This window comes from Bombus vancouverensis, chromosome 16 (genome assembly GCF_051014615.1).
Source record: "Bombus vancouverensis nearcticus chromosome 16, iyBomVanc1_principal, whole genome shotgun sequence".
Classification (NCBI taxonomy): domain Eukaryota; kingdom Metazoa; phylum Arthropoda; class Insecta; order Hymenoptera; family Apidae; genus Bombus; species Bombus vancouverensis.
Window position 1 is genome coordinate 1,002,501 of NC_134926.1, and position 5,552 is coordinate 1,008,052.

Here is a 5,552-nt window from a genome sequence, read left to right on the forward strand (position 1 = left end):
TCTAGCAGGGAGATAGGGTTTGGAACGCGAAGAGCACCGCAGTTGCGGCGGTGTCCGGATCTTCCCCTCGGACCTTGAAAATCCAGGAGAGGGCCACGTGGAGGTGTCGCGCCGGTTCGTACCCATATCCGCAGCAGGTCTCCAAGGTAAAGAGCCTCTAGTCGATAGATTAATGTAGGTAAGGGAAGTCGGCAAATTGGATCCGTAACTTCGGAATAAGGATTGGCTCTGAGGAGCGGGGCGTGTCGGGCTTGGTCGGGAAGCGGGTTTGGCTGACGTGCCGGGCCTGGGCGAGCTGAACGGGACGCGGCGTATCTATCTCTCTCGGGAGTGGATATCGTCGCGCACCCCGGATCCGAGCTCGGTCTCGTGCCTTGGCCTCCCGCGGATGTTCCTTGCTGCGAGGCTTCCGTGGCGGTTATACCGTCGCGGTCGTTCTCTTCGGCCGCCATTCAACGCTCAGCTCAGAACTGGCACGGACTAGGGGAATCCGACTGTCTAATTAAAACAAAGCATTGCGATGGCCCCCAAGGGTGTTGACGCAATGTGATTTCTGCCCAGTGCTCTGAATGTCAACGTGAAGAAATTCAAAAAAAGCGCGGGTAAACGGCGGGAGTAACTATGACTCTCTTAAGGTTTCCACAGGCCTCGTCATTAGATTAGTGACGTTACAAGGGCGGTGTGTCGCTTGGACTTGGTCGCGCTTGCTATATAGCGAGGTGCGGCCGGTCTTGGCGGCGCATCGCCATATTTTTTTTTAAGCCGAATTCGTGCTACACGAAACGGAAAAGGTGAACAGCAGCCTCGTCATCTGACTAGTGACGTTATAAAAGAAAGCACTACGCCGCTGGCACTTTGCCGCGCGTGCTCGAAAAGCAATACGCCGCTGGGACTTGGCTGTGCGCGCCAGAAAGTAATATGCCGCTGGCCCTTAGCCGCGTTCGCCCAAAAACGATACGCCGCTGGGACTTAGGCGGATGAGCTGGAAGGTGGCATGGCTTGCCTATGTGTGTGCTGGAAGAGCCGCGCGGGGGTTGCTGGTTGAGCGAAGCGATCTTGCTCGTTGGGTGGCGGGACGTTGGAAAACGGCTTGTCTCCAACGATGGAAGAGTCATAGTTGCTTGGGGGCAGGCGGGGCTTCGGCCCCGTTTGCTCAAGTCGCACTCCTACCTCCTCGTGGTACCGCCGGTAACATACTCATTTGTGTCAGCGCGGGGAGCATCCCCCCGGACACCGTGTATGGCCAAATGGAGTGCGGCGATGAAGGAGCGAGAGACGAAACCAAAAATCGGCTTGCCGATCTAACGGTGAATTTCACCGTGAACTATGGAGTTATCTCCCTGAAAGGAACTCGTTCCTTGATTAGCTATGGCACGACTTGGCAGTAATAAGGTTAACGATTGGGCAAGATTGAGAAAAATAACAAAAGCGTAATTAAACAGAATAAAATATCATGGTAAATAAAGACACAGAAAGCGCCTCGGACGCGGCATCTCTCGGTCCCGGTGTCGCGGCGGATTCTTCCGCTCTGGAGGGGACCTCTGTTGACGATTTGGCTTCATCCCCGGATACGATTGACATCATGGTACCGAGCGTGGGTGACCAGGTTGCCTGCCCTGTCTGCCAGAAAAGGGAAATCGACCTTTTCTTTTTGTCATTGTCAGACTTAGGGCGGCACCTGGAGCAACATCATGTGACAGCCCGCATCCAATGGAGATGCAAAGACTGTGGGAAAGGCTTTCCGAAGCTTCATGGGGCCAGATGCCACCTGCCTCATTGTAGAGGAACAAGTCAAGGACCCAGTGGCTCATATAGATGCGAAACCTGCCCCATGAGCTTTGGGACGCTTAGAGGGCTGTCTACCCACGAGCGGCATGCGCACCCTGCCGTAAGAAACGTCAAAAGGAGGGGAACGGACCCCCCTGAGAAAAAATGGACGGCGGAGGAGTTGGCTCAGTTGAGGGAACTTTGGGAGATATATAAAAATCACAAATTCCCCAACAAAATGATCAGTGAGATCCTCACCAGCAAGACGATCGAACAAATCAGATACCAGCGTAAAAAGCTGAGGCTGATTGGTGAGGAAGCAAGTTCTCAAGAGCCCACTCAGGTGACAGAGGGAGGGTGCGATCCCGTTGATCCAGGCAATGCGTGTTTCGAAGAACCTGGAGTCAGCGGTCTAGAATATGAACAGTGGAGACTCCAGCTAGAGTCCGCAATAATGACACAAGTCGAGGTGCCACCTGTTTTAAGGTGGGTCCACACTCGACTGATGACAATCTGGGTCTCTCTCAAGGGAAATAGGGAAGCACTTGAGAGTGCTATAAATGAATTTTTAGAATTCACGCTCTATGGAGCCATAAAAGAAATTAATAGTAAAAAGAGGGCAAGTTCAGTTAAGAACAAGAGGATTGGTCACCAAGGAAAGAAAAAGGGTAATAGAAATGCTAGAAAAAGATACTCATACGCTCGTTGCCAGGAGTTGTTTACAGAAAATCCAAGGAGGTTGGCCGATGCCGTAATAAATGATGATCGGGCCTTCCTCCAACCGGCTAGGGATCTGCCTGATGCCGAGGAAGTGAGGAGGCTTTATGAGGATTTATGGGGCCAGACAGGACCTGTTGAAGCCCCCGTCCCAGGAAGTAGAGCCTCTGAGCTTTCCTTATGCGAGGTCTTCCCGCCAATTGCTGTTGAGGATGTGGCGGAGAAATTGAGCAGAATAAGAATGAAGGCTGCAGCAGGACCGGATGGCTTCCAGAAGGAACACCTTCTGATCCCTGGCCTGCCCACCATCTTAGCTGTATTGTACAATATCTTACTTTATTGCTCCTATTTTCCTCCTATATGGAAGGAAAATAGAACAACGTTAATACCAAAACCAAATAAGTCGAGCAGCCTGGTCGAGAATTGGAGGCCTATAACTATAGGCCCCATTCTCGGCCGTATTTTCTCCTCCATAATTGACGGGAGGATAAGGAGGGGCATTGTGTTGAATCCAAGGCAGAAAGGATTCACCGCTGAAAGCGGTTGTAAAATAAACATCGACCTGTTGAGCGCTGCCTTGGATTATAGCAAGAAAAAGAAAGGCGGGCTATTCACTATTGTGGATATCTCCAAAGCCTTCGACACAGTGCCCCACTCGGCAATCGTCCCCTGCCTAAGGAGGAAGGGCGTGCCGATCCCCATTACTGACTTGATCAGGAACATGTATAACGAGGGCAAGACCACAATAAAATCTAAAAACAGCACCGGGGTCGAGATTAAGATCCTCAGGGGAGTTAAGCAGGGCGACCCTTTGTCACCGCTGCTATTCAACCTGTGCTTGGAGCCACTGCTGGATTTGATCGAGCAACAAACCAGCGGAATAAACGTGAATGAGACAAGAAAGATTCCTGTCCTGGCTTTTGCTGACGACGTAGTGTTGCTCGGCGCCGATATCGGGGAAGCGCAACGCCAAGTGGGTGTGCTTGACGAGTATCTGAACGGCCTCGGTATGACCATCTCAAGGGATAAATGCCAGGCATTTCAAGTAGTCGCAGAAAGGCGTACTTGGTTCATCAAAGAACCAAAAATTAAACATGGGAACAACACCATCCCAACAGTCGATCCTGACGAAGCCTTCAGGTACTTAGGCGCCAAAATGGGGCCCTGGAAAGGCATACACTGTGGCATAATCGTTCCCGAGCTTCTGAGTGTGGTGAGGAGAGTTAGAAAGCTCTCACTCAAGCCATGCCAGAAGCTCGAATTGATCACAAAACATATCTTTCCCCGATATATTTATAACCTGCTCGTAAGCCCGCCGAGTGACAGCGTTTTAAGATTGCTGGACAGCGAAGTCAGGCAGGAAATAAAGGCTATATTCCATCTAACGCCTTCAACTGCCACTGGTTTTTTCTATGCCCCCAAATCCTGGGGCGGATTAGGGTTGCCGAGGTTCGAACACATCGTCAAACTTGGCACCCTAAAAAGTGCAATTAAAATAAAGGACTCGATCGACCCGGCGGTCTCCAGCCTGGTTGATTAAAAGTACAATGAGAAATTGAAAAAGATGGCAAACTCACTGAGGATCAATTGGCCAGCCTCTGTGGAAGATATCGAAAGAGCCCGAAAAAGATTAAAAGCGGGGCATGTGAAGCAATGGGCAGAACTAAGAAGTCAGGGGCAGGGCGTACCTGACTTCTCGAGAAGCAAAGCTGGCAATGTGTGGCTTAAGGATTGCGAACTGCTCAAGCCATCAAGATTTATAGATGCCCTTAAACTCAGGACCAACACTGTTGGCACAAGAACAGTGCTGGCACGAGTCGACAAAAATTTGGACATCAATTGTAGAAAATGTCGAGCCCAGCCCGAGACCCTTGGACATATACTCGGGCTGTGCCAGTACACTAAGGGCCTGAGGATAAAGCGGCATGATGAAGCGAAAATGACCCTTGCCGAAAGTCTACGAAAAAATAATGAAGTTTTTGTTGAACCTACGCTCCGGGTGGGAGGTGCTCTTTTCAAGCCGGACCTCGTAGTTAAAAACGAGGAAAGGGTTCTCGTGGTCGACGTTACCGTCCGCTATGAGAATAAGGATTACCTCTCGCGCGCGGAGAAGGAAAAGGTCAACAAATATCGGCCATGCCTCGAACACCTAAAGGCAAGATTTAATGTCGGCAAGGGAGAAGTAATACCGGTGGTCTTGGGCAGTCGTGGTGCCATAACGCCTTCCACGGAAAGTAACCTCAAGCGTATGGGTATTGGTGGCCAAATTATCAAAACATTAGTACTGAACGTATTGAGAAGCTCCATAGAGCTGTGTAACATATTTTTAGATACATAAGTCAGACCCAGTTTTTTAAATTATTATTTATTTCTTTATTTATTTATTTATTTATTTAACTTGTTGTTACGTCCATGCATGATAGTGAATAAATTTGCTGTAACCTTTGGGTTACATAGCAAATATGTTATATTTTAATGTCCCTACGAGGGGGATAAACCTCGGAAGTACGGTCCTCGTATCGAGGATCGCAGGTTTTAGCCAAATGCCTCGTCATCTAATTAGTGACGCGCATGAATGGATTAACGAGATTCCCTCTGTCCCTATCTACTTCCCGCAGGGAGGATTCGCTTTTGCGAGTCTATGGGGGCTGGCAAACCCACGGTCCCGCAGCCAGGGAGGACCGTCGGGACAAGCGTCCCGCTTACGTGAGTCCTCCATGTACACCGCAAGGAAGGTTGCTGTGGTGTAAGACAAAGTCTTCCCCACGGAGCCTTGGGTAGTAGCGCACCCACGATCCTGAAGCCAAGGGTGAGACCGTCGGGAGAGCCGCCGAGGTACACTTCCTCAACTCCCGCTTACGTGAGTCTCATCTGGGTCTGACTGCACGGTGTGCAGGTAAACCGTGCAGCAGAGACGTGGCGGTACATCCGCGCGGTCCCACCGTTGACAATGAACGGTACCACGGGCGGTCGAGTGTTAGCCCAGAGGGCGTAGCGAACCCTCGGCTCGACCAATTATGGGTATGGACTCGTGGTGGCAGTGGTTGTGGCCAAATGCTGGCAAGAGG

General features: G+C 50.7%; 1 pseudogene; it reads left to right on the plus strand.

Annotated features, from left to right (window-relative positions):
- LOC143303820 (large subunit ribosomal RNA) overlaps positions 1 to 743 on the plus strand; it is a 2,943-nt pseudogene extending 2,200 nt beyond the window's left edge.
- The last annotated feature ends 4,809 nt before the right edge of the window (positions 744 to 5,552 follow it).